This window comes from Mytilus trossulus, chromosome 14 (genome assembly GCF_036588685.1).
Source record: "Mytilus trossulus isolate FHL-02 chromosome 14, PNRI_Mtr1.1.1.hap1, whole genome shotgun sequence".
In the NCBI taxonomy this organism is placed as follows: domain Eukaryota; kingdom Metazoa; phylum Mollusca; class Bivalvia; order Mytilida; family Mytilidae; genus Mytilus; species Mytilus trossulus.
Genome location: NC_086386.1, coordinates 53,208,202 through 53,225,421, shown reverse-complemented (window position 1 = coordinate 53,225,421; position 17,220 = coordinate 53,208,202).

Genomic DNA, 17,220 nt, shown 5'->3' with positions numbered 1-17,220 from the left:
ATAGTGAACATAAGACGCTGTATCATGCTTGTAAATGAGAGACCTGTATGACAACAGCTTTGTTTACTGAATTAAGTTTCAAGGTTGTACCTAACACTATAGAGAGATAACTCTGTAAAATCAGCTAAACGTTTTAGTTACGTTGTGTTGTTACGGGACTATTAAGCTTCTCAATGATCAAAACTGGTGTTAAGCACATTGCGTTATAACCAGTGTAAATTTTTCTGATAAATGCTTGTTTCAAATTTTATCTAATTTTTATATTTTTGTCAAAGGGTCAAAATAAATACTTTGTCAAAATTTTAATATGAGGCAGGCATAACCTGTGAATGGGGACGAAGTCTGTTTAATTCCAAATGTTGATAAAAGAAAACGAAATACCGTGCGTAACGTTCCCGAATTTGGTTCTGATGTTAGGGAATTAGCTGTGACGTTCTTTGAGTTATGACGTCATATTCGATGTAAACAAAAGAAACGCTTTCATCAGGTAACGTTTTTTTCATATCAAACAATTATTAAAATTGAATTTGTATTGAGATCCAATGTTATATTTTACTAGACTGATAAATAAAAAAAAAATCAAAGTCTCATGCAAACAAGACAGTTGTCTGCGCAAATGCGGGGGAAACCGGAACAGGAAGTAGATCTGAAAAAAAAAGTTAACGATTTTGAGTTCATTAGTACAATGAAAAATTCGGGAAATTTTCCCGATTTTTTTTTTTTTATTGATTTTTCCAACCAACGTTTATTTAAAATTGATGACTTATTATTTGTTGTAAATGGTTTTAGTTTGAAAATACGCCAAAACGTACGTTTGTATTAATATAGACTGAAAAGTATTTTCTGCATTTAAATTCCAAGGTACATTCTTGTTGATTTGTTTATCTATTCTTTACTTTAAATTTCATTGTGAATAATTGCAATTAAAGTGTGATGAATCGTATGCAATACACCCGGGGTTGAAGTCATAAAACTTTGCACAGTGCTCGAAACACAAAATCATGCTCCAAAACATGAAATCCAGCATTTTGATTGGTTGACTCTCGAGTCTGAGTACAAATATTGTGCTCAAAAGTTTTATGACCGCAAGGCCTGATCTACCTTCAATATGAACACTACAAAATAGGTTAAGAAACACTCAAATTATGTTTTTAATCATCATTATTCAATTCAGGACTTCAATGTTGTTTCATACTTAAATCCATCATTCTATCAATGGAGCCATGATTCTCAAGACAAAAGCACGAGGCTTCAAACAATCAGAGATAATACGACATAATCAACATCTAACTCAGGAGTTTAAATTCAATTTATAAAACCTAAATCAATGTTTAATATTCATTCTGCGTGTAAATGTGATTTTCCGAAGTCTTTGAATATATGTATTTCAAGCATATTAACACGGGGGAACATGCAAATCAGTTATAACAAAACCGACCTTTGTCAATCGTATCATTTTGTCGCTATCCAGATATTGAAGACTGGGGATAGCATAATGTTTACACTTGATAAGTGTGACATGTCTTTATATGAATTTATTTTTATTTGGGGGATGGGATAGAAGAATACTTTGTAATAAGCGTTACCTGCACCATTACCACACGTTTAACATGTGTTAGCTTATGCCTTCCAGCACGGTCGTCATTTCACTTTAATTGTTTGTTATATAATAGTTTTTGAAAAACTGGTCAATATCGTGATATATGGACTGCCAACGGGACAGTGGTATTGACTAAGATAGTGATAATGACTGAGCCGAAGGCGAGGTCATTATCGCTGTCGCAGTCAATACCACTGTCCTACGGGCAGTCCATGTATCACGATAGTGACCAGTTTTTCAAGAACTATTATGTTTATTTCATTGAGAAACCATAGTTTGGGAAAATTCAAACTTAAATTCAAAATGCCTACAGCGGACTCGAGTAGTTGTACGATTTCTATGGCAAAGATTTAGTACCAGTCGTAGTAATACTGCCATTCATTTTAGTGCAACTTTTCAGTATACAGATACTTCATCAAGTAATCCTCCATTTTATAATTAAGGAAATTATATAATGAACAATTCAACAACTTAAATATAATATTGAAAACAGGAACATGTTTTATAAAAGGAACATCTCTATAAACAGAGAAACCACGCCCCACCGGTCATCATCAGAGGAAACCACATCCCACCGGTCATTATCATGTAAAAGTTCGTTAACGACTGGTTTTCCGGTCCAATTATTTCTGTTAATGACCGATGGAATTTATTACTGAAGACTCATAAATGTCATGTGACCCTTTTTAATCCAATAAGAGAATCTTATTATCAACCGATATGAAATAAAATAGTTAACTTATTATATTGACTATCAGGAGAGATTCAGATCGGTAGTACAGTGGGTTCATTTTTTTGTAGATCTTTTTGAAAGAAAAAAAAATGAAATTTTGTAGATAAAAACACTTAACAATTAAAAATGCATTAACTTTCTGTAGTTTATTTAGCTTGAAAGTAGTTGAAAATAATCTGCTTAAAATGGTGAGAATGTACCATAGGAGTAGTCAAACTCATAAATCGAAAATAAAGTGACAACGTCATGGCTAAAAATGAAAGAAAAAAACAGTATGATAGTACACAAGAAACAACAAAGATACCAAATACTGGGCAGCAAGAACCCAAACAAAAATTGGGGGTGATCTCATGTGCTCCGGGAGGGTAAGCAGATCCTGCTCCACATGTGGCACTCTAGTTTGATGACTTATTCCATTACCAATACAAGCATAAGCCTTTCAAAAAGGGCTAGTCGACTCTTAGCTGATGAATATGGAAAGCGCTCTCGCTTTGTAGATTAATTCATTTACTAAAATAACCACGTGCATCAATCAACAAATTTTACCACACACGTGGTCAAGTCAGGTCTACACGTTATGAAGTAGTATATATCGTGTAACGTTGTTGTTTACGAAACTCCACAAGATTCGACTATTTATAGATAAAAGAATATCCAAAAAAACGAAACTAATAATTCGAATTACAGGAAAATCTGCAAACAGAAATAGGTATCGTATACTAGTGTGATTATAGAATAAATGAACTTAAGAGTAAATCACAGATACCAACGGTCTCTCCCTTTTCTTTTTCGTAAGTACACAACAACAGAAGATTGTAAGCGTTTTGATGAAGGGTTTGAATTGCTACGTTCACATAAACAGTTCAAAATATGAAAAAGAAATGGAATAGATATTCAAATACAAATATTATGACAGTTTCAACTGTTGAAGAATAGATAAAAGATAATTTACAGACAAATTAAATACGTATATCACGTTTATAACATTTTAATTGTAATCTTACATGGATATTGGTTATCAGTTGTTCAATGCATGATTAAAAATACAAAAATGCGAACTCAAATTTATATTAATTATTTATGGTCTGGTAAATATCAAAATCTAAATATATATTTCCTTCATTCTTTTGATTTAAACGAAATTTTTTCCCTTGAATCCTCGTGTATTACCCATGTAAATTCATTTATTACTTTTACTCATTCGACCCCAAGAGATTTTGAGAAAATCATATGCAAATTATATGCAAATTAGCAGACTCTTGATGCTGTAACTGATGCTCAGCTGTTAAACTATGTAGTGATATCTGGGTCTGCATGGCATGGGTGGGGGGATGGGTTGGAAGTGGAATATTTTCCTCGTGGGTTTTAACCCACCCCCACTGATAAATTGCCATTTAAAGTCGATTTTCCGATTTTAAGTGCCAGTCTTTGTAAGAATCAGGCAATTTAGGGAAAAATCAAAACATGATCAGAAAAAACCCACCGAGCTTATCATGCTATTTAATACTAACCATCATCCTGAGTTAAAAATAATTGGTCTTTCGTTTGTGTGTGTCTGGTAATATCAAATAACTTGGTTAGAAAATTGGTTAGAATGATAGTAAATTATAGCAAATTACAGAGTTATCTCCCCTTATTCGTTAATTTCTAGTGCATTTCAACCAAATTGTATCTTCTATTACCAGAACAGATAATGGAAATAAATGTTATTTTTGTGCATAACTACATTTTATGAACTGAAATCAAAGTCAAATTCGGTGGGGTTTTTTGGTCATGTTTTCACCACTGCCTGATTCTTAGGCAGACTGGCACTTAAAACTACCTTGAGAGGTGAACATTGACCATACTGTGTTTCTTTGTCATTCGAGTATTACTTAAGTGTCTTGCTGGGGAAATATTATTGTCAAGTCAGGTCTACCAAAAAATCCGTTTTACGGATTTTTGACAAAATGGTAATCTAAATTTTATACACAAGATTTCAATCTCCGTACATCGTTCGTTTTCTTTCCGTTTACTTTGTACACTGTTAACCGGTCAATATTTAGTGTAGTGATACGAAGTAAGTACGGAACGGATGGGAGCTCTGCGCCGGAGATTGACTAGATTCCTATTGGCCATATTATAACTTTTTGTGTTCCTGTACGCCCACTTGTATTTTTATCCATCTGATGAGTTCAGCCTTTTACAACTGATTTTTATAGTTCGCTCTTATGATTGGGATCCCTCTAACTTGTTTAACCCCTCAAAATTCTGCATGTATTTGCCTGTCCCTAGTCAGTGGCCTATAATGCAATGGCTTTGGAAATTGCTGAAGGCCGTACGATGGTCTATACATGTTAATTTCTCTGTCATTTTGGTTTCTTCTGGAGAGTTGTCTCATTGACAATCATATCACATCTTCTGTTTTTCTTGTAAATCGACCATTACAAATTATACTACGAATTAAGCAAGTGTTTGGTGCAGATTACAGTAAATATTTTTAATTTTGTTAGGGAGTTATTTGTTGAAAAGAATCAGGTTTCGCTTTTTTACATGTAATTACCTTTTAAGTAAACATTTGCTTTTTAAACATTGCGTATGTGTAGATAACATTAAGAACGATTTCTTAATTACCATGTTAAGAACTTCAAGGCAAATAGTTTCATGATATAAAATAGAATGTTTAAAGTTTACGTGTTGCAAGTCTTAACTAGAAAAAAAAACATTAAATGTTCAACTAATTTGCCATAATGTATTGAATTTTTTATTAAATATTTCATTTAGGATCTGCACCGGTTGTGCTCTATAATATTACAATTTAACTTGACAGACGACACCAAATTAAAATGACGATTATGTCCATTTCTGGTATCAAGTTGATTTGGTTCGTTCGTTTGTCGTACTTTTACACCACTGTCTCAGGTTAGAGGGAGCGTTGAGATCCCGCTAACATGTTTAATCCCACCACATTCTGTGTGTATGATACTATCCAAAGACAGGAGCATGTAGTGCAGTCGTTGATTGATATGTTACATACATTAGGCCGTTAGTTTTCTCGGTTAAATTGTTTTACATTTGTCATTTCGGGGCCTTTTATAGCTAAATATGCAGAAGGGGCTTTTCTCATTGTTGAAGCTCGTATAGTGATCTTTAGTTATTAATTTCTGTGTCATTTGGACTTTTAGTTTGTCTCAGCGGCAATCATACCACACCTTTTTTATATTGAATCAAATACCAGTTCACGCTGTAAAAAGTTGGATACAACAGATTTTGCATGAAAAAGGGTTTGTCTTAACATTATTTGTATGTTTGTATAAGTTTATCTTATCAATTAACTATCTACAAAATCAACAAAACATACTGAATCAATATCCCTCTATCAGTATGAATTTACTTTAATCGTACCCCTCTTTCCTATCTATAAACCTGTAAAACAATCGCTCGTATCCCAATATTTGTTAAGGAAACTATATTTTGAGTATCTTATTTACTTTCTACGTGATATAAGTTTCTCTATCTTTCTTTTCAATTAGACAAATGTTTAAATAAGGGCATTTACCTGTTTATACATTTATTATCTGTGCAGTTAATCGAAATGGATTTTCTTATACAATATCCAAACAATAAAACCTCGACATAGTTCCTTTAACGTGTTATAGTAATCGAGTCACTGTTGGTAAGCGGATGGTCGTAAAGTTACGACCATCGAGAAATAAGAGACAACACTAGGGGTTAGTTTTTCTTTTCCGATTTTCGTGCAGTAAAAGGTTAACTTAAGCCCAACCGCTTGTCTCATACATACTATTCGTCAGTTCGTTGATATTGAAATAAAATTTGATACACAAAAACCTCACAATTTTCGTACAATAATCAATCAAATATTCGAGCATGATGATCGTAACTCAAACAACAAAAATGTTGAGGATGATCGTAACGTAAATTGTAATGGACATAAATACGCAAAGTCAAGAGTTTTAAACGTGTCTTTCATTATATGAATATAATATAAGATATATTTGTGAAGGTGACTTCCCCAAATGATAAAAAATAAAAGAGGTAAGGATAGGGGTACTTGTAAAGTCCGAAACAGAAGAAAATTGGAACGAATTGAATTTTTTCTTTTTTTTTAAATGAAATGAACAGTCACATAAAATATAATGTCTAAAATTAAACAAGAAGCAAATAGTTGTAACTGGTAAACAATATAAATTTCTCAAAAGTGGAGAATTAATTTTATGACAATAAACACAGCTCTGGTTATGATCACATAACTTCAAATTTTTTTTTATCTATTTTGATAAACGAATTTTGATCACAATATTGTAAATTAATGTATAATTAACTACCAAATCTTCCTATAGCTAAAAAAAAAATCAGTTCAATATTTTGCACAGTTTTAAATGTCGTACACCATTCATTTACACCTTTCCCGATCGCACGTTACGCATTTACACCATACACCATAACACCATACAGCTTCTACCATTGTACTATATGCCACACACCATACACGTTGTTTTTTAGGAGGGGGAGATGACACCATCCAAGGGCTGTAGGGGGCTCTTATTTCAATGTTTGTTGTTAAAATGCTAACAAAAAAATAAACTGATTTTGTCTAGTTTTTTCGTCCTCGTTTGTTTTCGGCAACTGGGACAGAGGGGAAAGCTCAATAATGCCTTCGTACCACGGAATTTCTCTATATCTGATGAATGATGTGTTAATATAAATGTTATCATCGTATTATTAATGCATTAGTAGGTAATTTTCGAGGAAAAGAGTACGGAATTGTAATTACACCAACTGGAACTTATCCGTAGTTATATGTCAAATCGATATTCAATATGTGGCAGTCAACCGTAAGTAAAATTGTCGAAGGACAGATTTTAACTTAATCATTTGAACCAGTTGGTTTAATTTGTTGAACACTTTTTTTAATGTTTTTCGTTCGAAACAGAAATAATGAAATTTACAATAGAACAGTAATTTCTCTGTTTAACAAATCCATTTTAAATAGTCAGTTTCAGTTTTTAATTTCGGCAGTATGTCATTGGTGAGCCATCGAATCTTATCTATGATAACGATACGTGGTAAATAAACTCATCATAGGTACCAGGACTAAATTTTGTATATACGCCAAACGTGCGTTTCGTCTATAAAAGACTCATCAGGGACGCTCAAATCCAAAAAAGTTACAAAGGTCAATAAAGTACGAAGTTGAAGAGCATTGAGGACCAAAATTACTAAACTTTTTGCCAAATACAGTTTAGGTAATCTATGCCTGAGGTAGAAAAGCCTTAGTATTTAAAAGAAAACTATAAAAAAACAACAAATTGATGTTTGGTAACATTTTTCAATAACTACTTTTATAAGAATAAAACAACAACAACATCAATCAATTGATCAACAGAAAACAGAAAAATAAAATACAAACAAAAATAGCTGACTATATGAATAAAGGCCTTTACAATCATCAAACAACAACAAAAACTCAATAATAATTTAGTTCAAAAGTCTTTATAGCAGTAATATTCAACTTAGAAATGACACTCTTCGGTATGCAGTGTTTGCTTCAGGTTCTGGAAGTAATTCTATAGACTTCATGAATGCTTGTCTCGCTGAATGAAAGTTTCCAATTAACTGTAACGATATACCTAGAATGGTATATGATGTTGCTTCCATATATGGACGTGATATAAAATAATTTTCTTCTAGAATCGATTGTAGATCGCTGAGAGAATCCTTGCACATCTTAGTATCTTTAAGGTGATAGTAACATAAAAAAACGAAGAAAATGCGCAAATACGGTCGGCGGTATTTTGTATGGTCCATCTATTTTTAATTCATCAGGTATTAAGATTGAGCTTTTCAAAAATCCAACAATATCTATAATCGTAAAAATTTAGTCAACTGAACAATTGGCATTTTTCTAAATAAATCAGAATTGAGAAGTGTGTAATTAATGTTAGATAAATTTTTAAAAGGGAAAAGTTTTTCAGGTGTACATTTCAAAAGAGAATACTGAAGGATAACCAGAGCTTTCCTGTATTGGCCAGTATTGTAAATAAATGAAGCCAACACAAGCCAGCCAGATACAGCATCATGATGAAGACCTCGTAACACAGTACTAATACAAGTGTTGTATTGTCTATATGTATATTTATTACCGGATATATCATAAAATGGTAGTGCATGTGCATTTGTCAAAATCATTTTTGACAAGTAGTACGTGTAAACGTATTTCATTTTGGTACTATCAGAAGACAGAAAGCTGTGCATTATGTGTCTCTCATTGTCATAATTAAGCAAACTACCATCTACCAAACACCTGTTAGAAGAAAAAAAATCTGTTGATATTTTCGATATGTGAATTACTTGGTACTCTCAAGTTATATGCTACACCATAGACATTTGAAATTTTGTCAGAAAATAAGATACATTGCCAACCAAAGCTATTAAGAAAATTTAGTTTATTTAAAAGTATTTGTCGTGATTGTCCTGTTATCTTATTATGAAACAAATTATTTTCAGGAATGAAGTAGTGAGGACAAACTTTATATTTAACACAATATATGAGTCTTTGAAAACATCTCATATAACAAGGAATCAAGTTTTTGTCTATCCATTGTGAAACAGGTGATTCTTCGAAAATCCAAAACAGTATAGTTTTCAGAAAATATGAACAAAGTAATTCCTTACAATCTAAGTCAGTAGCTACGTCTTTAAGGAGAATTTTCATAAGGACATAACAGAGTAATTGTGTATGCGTAAAAGCAGATAACGATATTCGCCATTCAAATTCTTCTTTCGTTGATTCTTTCGCACCTACTGGTACAAATAAAATCCCGTGTTTAACAATGGACTGTTTCACATCGTTTCCCGGCCATGAGTTATTTTACCGTGTTATCCAATGATTTGCCTGAGTTATCCATGATTTACTATGCAAACATATTGCAAGATCATAATCTCCTTTTTCATCGGATACACAAGGTCCATGGATAATATTAAACTGATTTCGTAACATGATATTTTTTATTCGTATGTTCGAAACATAATATTCACATTTATCCTCTACGCATGCTTCCAATATATTGTTTAAACAATTTATTACAAGACGTAACCTAGTAAATCCTGGCGGTGTATCTTCTGTTTTCATTCCAAAATACGTTGTATGCGGTTTGAAAGGAAATTTTGTGTTTTCACGCACCTCAGCATCTTTGATAACGTACATCAGGTCTAAATCACTACCTTGCAAGATGATTCCCTCTCCGTAACTGCCGCTAGTAATCATCGGTAAAGCCTTGCTTCCTAAAGTGTATCTCATATTGTTCATTATTCTAAACTCTTTCACATGCTCCTCTGTTCCAACAATTTTCCTACACATATATCGATACAGTAATATTGATGTATTTTGCAGATCAGCTTCATTAAAAAAAAACAATAGTATATCTTAAATATGTAATTGATATCATATTATTTACATGCTGATAAGAATGATAACAAATTACTAACCCGATCCATTGAACTTCGGGGAAATGATTTTTAATTATAAATTAATTCCATATTGCAAATACCATAAGTTTGTAAGTTTATGTATAATATTCATCAAGAAATATACCACAACATTAGCAAGATAAAACGAACTGTGGGTGTTCAGAAAACATTGTCGTGTCTTTATTGGCATCTACTTTGTTGACAGAATCCTGTGCAAAAGAACACTTCATGGTTGAAAAAGAAAAAAACTATATACCAGTAAGTCGGAATAGATAAACATGATTTTGTGTATCTTCATCTTAGCGTCTCGTGATTGAGTCTTTTCTTTTCTTATTATTATATTACCGGTGTTTTTTTTTATTTTAAAGTAAAAGGCGAAGGTCCGGTTCATACTAATTTTGGCCTGAAATTCGAAATACATATGATGATAACTTTTTGATATTTTTATGATATAAGTATCAACATCTTTAGATTCGGTTGGCTATTGTAACAGTGTTCACTGAATTGGTCATTAAAAACGCTTAAGTTCAAGCTTAAATAAGAAAAATCTATGAAATGAACCATTTAACGTCACTTTTAAGATGATTTGTGTATAAATTGGAAGTGTTCACTCTTGACATTTATAAATATGATGTATCATTATTTAATACAACATACATTTAAATATTAAAAATAAACACAAGTGCGGACACTTCCATTTAGGACGACAAAATCGTCTTAAAATTGTCATATATGTTTCAATTGTGAAGATATCAGTATTTTTGCATGAAATAACAATGCTAGTGCCGGATGCATGTCAATTGTATTATCAAAAACAGCCTATATGTATGTAACAAAATCATGTTACATTCCAATAAATAAGTAGAAGTTAACATTTTAACAACTTTGTAAAAACACTATATTATGGGTAAAAAATGGGTATTACCAGGCCTACTAAAAGCCCTAACCTTTATGTGATTTATCTTCAGATAAACCAGCATTCAGTTGAGAAGCGCTATTCAATTTATAGAACCCTGGTCCTTTCCACTGTATACGTTTTACAAAATTTCTATAGAACTCAGGATCTGGAAAGAAGAAAGTATAAAATGTTCATAATAAAAAGCAGATAACCCTCAGTCCTTTAACAGATAGATCACAGGTGAAGACAGGTCAGAACTGTGATATATGATAACATTCAATCACTGAATTATCAAAGGAATTAACTTTTGAAATAGAAACTATCATTATATTTCGGTGAACAATTACAATTGGCAGGTGCCATTTAGGAACTTTGGTTCTCAATGCTCTTCAACTTCGTACTTTATTTGGCCTTTTTGAATTTTTTGGATCGAGCGTCACTGATGAGTCTTTTGTAGACGAAACGCGCGTCTGGCGTATATACTGAATTTAGTCCTGGTATCTATTATGAGTTTATTTAGAAGATATTAGTCTCATCATTGATGTCCAGTTGAACCTGATATTTTATTGAACACATGGTGAATGCAATTGCAGTAGTTGTATATGTGCATGCATTCCATGCATTTGTTTATACTTGAAAAAATCTAACTTTTATTAAATTTGTCTGTCCCTCACATATCTTCTATAAAAACGATATTACACTGTAAAAGGTAAAAACTCCCTTTTCTTTAAAAGAAAAAAGTTAATAATAAATTATTAAATTTAAGAGTACCACTTCTGAGCATACTGGCTACGTATGGTTCCACATAACAAATGATGGTTCTCCGATTTGGGGTTTTCAATTCAACACAGACTTTAAAATGAAAAAAACTGTTCATGAAAGGCATCCATATGATGACCTGTTATTGAATTCAATTATTTTTTTCTGCAAAGTTTAAACGGAGTCATATTTTGCACAAAGGCAACTATTTCAAATCTGTTTTTCAATACTAATTTTGGCCTGCAACTACAATGTTACTTGCCAAACAAAACTTCATTAAGGTACTAATCGCACAGACTCTTATGACGTTTTTACCAATTCACAGCCAAATCTGATTCGACAAAGAGGTTATTGAAAAATATGAATAACAAAAAAAATTAATGTTAAAATTAGCAGGGTTGTAAGACACATTTTTTACAATACATCACTGGTGATGATTTATGCTGTGCATTTACAAGTACAAACCTTTTATTTAGTTCTTCCATCCTTGCATCGAACTCCTGAACTGGAATAACAAAAACACTACTCTTAAAAATGTCTTGTTCATTCTATGTAAATTCTTCTTTACAATTTCACAGAGCAAGGCATGTAGACTGTAAATCTTCAATCACAAATGTCGGGTCATTGTAGAATGTAGTACTCACAAGTGTAAGTAATCTAAAATTCAGGTTATTACATTGATCATCTGTCAGATGATATACACATTTTAAAACTGGCTTGTCAAGTTATATTTTTATATTCACAAAAAATGGCTTTACAATTTTACATTTGTTGATCTGTATACATACCTGCAGCTAATATGAAAGTGAGGAAGGTTCTTCTTTTATTGAAGGCGTATACAATAATTATAAGAAGTATTGAAAAACATATTTTTATATAATGAGATATAATCAAATTGTTTTCGTTGCTTCAATCCCTTTTTTGTACAGTCTTTTCCTTATAAAATTATATGCATAACATTGATTTCTCTTCATAATTCACTTTGTTTGCCTTCGATTTACGATTCCATTTTAACAAAATGTTTTAACAAAAGTTAAACCGTGTCCGTATATATAAGGCGTTAGTTTATAACCATTTTGTCAATTTTGGCAGGTTTTAAAATTGAAAATGGAAATGAGGGATGTGTCAAAGAGACAACAACCCGACCATAGAGCAGACAACGGTCGAATGCCACCAACAGGTTTTAAATGCAGAAAGAAACTCCTGCACCGGAGACGTCTCTCAGCTGGCCCCTAAACAAATATGTGTACTAGCCAATGTAGAACAAAACGCATAACAATACCCACAGTAAAACTCAGTTTAAGTCTGAGTCCGATGTCAGAAGAGTTAACAAAAGCAAATTAACAAAATGACAATAATACATAAATAGCAATGGATTATTAGCAGTGATTCGAGCGTCACTGATGAGTCTTTTGTAGACGCAACGCGCGTCTGACGTATATACAAAATTTAGTACTGGTATCTATGATGAGTTTATTTACTACCACTGGGTCGATGCCACTGCTGGTGGAGATTTATTTCCCCGACGGTATCACCAGCCTAGTAGTCAGCACTTTTGTGCTGAAATGAATTGTCATTGATATGGTTATATTTATAAATTTACTTTTCACAAAATTAAGAATTTTCGAAATACTTAGGCTTTTCTACCTCAGGCATAGATTACCTTAGCTGTATTTGGCAAAACTTTTAGGAATTTTGGTCCTCAATGCTCTTCAACTTCGTACTTTATTTGGCCCTTTTAAACTTTTTTGGGGTTCGAGCGTCACTGATGAGTCTTTTGTAGACGAAACGCGCGACTGGCGTATATACAAAACTTAGTCCTTGTATCTATGATGAGTTTATTTACTGACATGCCAGCTCCAAACCTTAATTACAATGATTGAAAGATTATGTGTTCCTCAAATGAATATCTATATCAGGCACAATCCCTCCAGTTACATGTAGACGTCCAACATAGCAAACCCGTCTTAAACATGAATGAAATATTGATTCCGGTACGTCTTTCAAACAACAAACAATAAAATCCACTGACAAATACAATGTATACTGACAGTCAATCAATATGCTATTTGTAAATGATACTGTATTTGTTGCGGTCAAATATGTCCAGACTGCAGATAAAGACTACTGTTTTCTTGAAACGGTCAATATTCTGAATAAAAATACAACATGCTGGCACTCTAATTTGACGAGGTCAAACTTGTGCAGTCATGACATTTGTATTGTGAAAATCATACTGAGGTAGACAATAATACTGATTTAATAAAATAAAAATCAGTCTGAAAACATACAATTTAATTCTATAGGGTCAACAAATACTATAGCCCTTCTATTTTATGAATTAGTGAAATAAGTAATATCTTGTATCCGTCTAAGATTACAAACCAATAAATTTATATGTCCAGTCTAGTTTTCTTTTATAAGCATTGTTTAATCGTTGTATGAACTAAGTTTCATGTCAATATATTAAAAAGAAATGGGGCGATAATCATCAAGTGACAAGGGATCAAACTTTTTGAATAAAAGTGTTTATACACTTGTACGCTGCGAATATATGTTATGTGTTAATAACTATATTGATTACGGTAGATTTAGCTAGGCTTGAAACATAAACACATTTTAAAATATTTGCGTAATTCATGGATTGCATTTAAAAAAAAATTGTTGATTGTATATTAACGATGTATAATTGCAATTTTCTCAATCTTGTTCACCCCAATGTTTATTGTTATTGACATACAAATGTACATATTTCAGTTCCCATAGGCTTAAGTAATTTTGAATTTGTTTTAAAATATTCTTCGTCAGACACCAATATTTTTAACAAAAGGTCAAATATTTGCACCTTTTATTGAAGCCGACTACACTTTTTTTTTCTAAATTCTAAATGTAAGCTCCTTTCCTTTCATGTCAGAAAATCTATCCAGAGGTAAAACAAAATAGTAGTATTTATCAGGGTAACACTTTTTATTCAAAGAACAAAACGTTAATGCTGTTGTATGATATCTGAATGACATTGAACAAAGTGGTATCTTTTTATTTAGCGACAACATTTTTTTTTATTTTTAAACTTACTTTCTTCTCTTTTATGACAAATAATGCATCATGATGTTTACAATGTACTCAACTATCAGGCCAATACAAGAACATTGATAAATACATAGTGTCACAATTTATTGTTATCAACATACATATTAGTAACTGTGGACATTTAGAGCACTCCAATTTGTGCAAAACTGGTCATATTTAGAGACAAAAAGAACAGAATCTTAATGCTGTTTTACTATATTCTAACAAAAAGGAAAATATTGGCACCTTTTAATTGACGAAACAACAAATTATGCAAGTTTTAACTTAAATATCTTCACTTGTTTGTCTGGCAATGCCTACAAGTAATTCATTCGTCGGTATAACAAGTACTCAACTATCAACAAGTACAAATATTAAAAACTATCTATCTTCAGATGCAAGTATGTTGTTTATTATAATTGAATGGGTACAGCTTCATTCAAAAAAATGTTTAAATGTCAAAATGTAATACATGTTATTTAAAACTGTACGAAGATGTGAAAATAATATATACGATAGAGCCAAGGAGTAATTCGTCAACATTTACTGCAATGTATGTTGGTCAGGCTTCAAGATATATCGTGAATCTGAAATGCTTGTTTTCGGACCACTTAATTTTTTCAAAAGCCTTCTCCATTGACACAAAATAAATTGAAAAGATGGTATGCTGCGAGAGAAATATCTGTTTGTTACTTATGTACATATTTGAATTTTCAATACGTTTGATACGTATCGTACCATACCTTGTTATCGTCATTCATATTTACGGGATTAGGTTCATGATATGATAGGTTAAAGACGAACTCGTTTGAATAAATGCAAAAGCAAACGCCCGTTTACACTTCGCAGAATTAGAAGACGCGCGTTTACTCTTCACGGAATTAGAAGACGCTCATTTTTTAACGTGATGGTAATCGTGAAAGTAAACGCCCGTTTAATATTGATATCTACTGAAAGTCTGTGATCAACACAGAGTGTATGCTGCGTTTACATGTAATGCAAGTGGATAAGCGCTGCGTTGATGTTTTTCGACTGTCTACATGTACAAAATGTAATGTATTAGGCGAGTGCAGCTATCCGGGTAAAGTTAAAAATACATAATTTGGAAATTTTTGATAGCTTATTGTGTCTTTCGATGTCTTCTTAATTGTTTATACTGTCATCTACTGTTCGCATGTACTTTTGAAAACGAAACTTCTGGCATCCCCCCGAACGAAATTCAGACAAACAATAAGGCACACTCCAAATGCCAATGGTAACAAATCATGTTGAACCTAAGGACCAACGTATAACAAATTGCAACACCTTGATGTGTAGTTTCTAGCCTTACCTTTCCGTGATGTATCTACAAAAACGTCAGTTTTCACATGTTTTAATTGAGAAGCGTTATTAAATTTGTAATACCCTGATCATGTCACCTCCATTTGTTTTACAAAATTTCTCAGGATCTGAAATTGATTAAATAAATATTCATTACAAAAAACAGAGAAATACCTTGGTCATTTAAAGAATCATCGCAGATGCATCAAATCAGGTCTGAATCTCGACAAATAAAAAGTATAACCACTCAGTTATTGCAAAAATTGATTTTTTTAATAGCCAGATACTCATTGATCTCAGTTTATCAATTACAACATGTTGTCGACATTTAAACGATGGTACATTTAATAATTATATGTAGTTGAAACTGATATTCCATTTAATTACAGATGTTTTATATGATTATGCATAAAATGGAATCAAACGAATAATAATGAAAAAAATTAAATTACAAAATTACTGAACTCCAAGTAAAATTCAAAACGAAAAGTCCCTAATTAAATGGCAAAGCCGAATGATAAAACATTTCAAACGAATGGACAACAATTGTTATATTCCTGACATGGTACAGGCATTTTCAAATGTCGAAAATTGTGGATTGAACCTGATTGTATAGCGCTCAAACTCTCACTTGTACGACAGTATCATCAAATGTCGTTATATTTATAACGATGCGTGCACAAAACAAACGTAAACAAAAATAGTCAAAATATGGGAACAGTAGTCATCACTGTGTTACAATCTTAAAACAAACAATAATACAGAAAAGCGCAACGGGATCTCTCAAATAAAATATGACGGTTGCTGTCCATCCGTTTGATGTGTTTTGTCACTTTGATTTTGCCATCTGATAAGGGACTTTCCGGTTGAATTTTCCTCGAAGTTAAGTATGAAGTTTACTTTGTGATTTTACTTTTTAACATACATTTATATATTTTAGTATTACACCAAAAGTTTACGACAAAAGTTATCATTTTTCTTTCCATATTGTTAATTTGCCATGTGCGCGTCTCACGATATGTATTTATCCCATCTTGTTCGCCATGGTCGTGTATGAAGTGGCGTTTTTCATCACAATGAGCTTAACTTGTATTTTTGTCCATCTGATGAGTTAAGCCTTTTTCAACTGATTTTTATAGTTCGTTTTTATGTTGTACTGTTATATCACTGTCCCAGGTTAGGGGAAGTGTTGGGATTTCCTTTGAATAGCGTTGAAACCAACAGTTTATTTGTTTAGGAATTGTACCTCATAATTACGTGTTTTCATGACTTTAAATTTCACAACTGGTATTGCTAATATTTAATGACAGTTTCACATATTCTATTTCTTTTATATTTCCTCTTATACAATGCTTGAATAGTAAATATAAT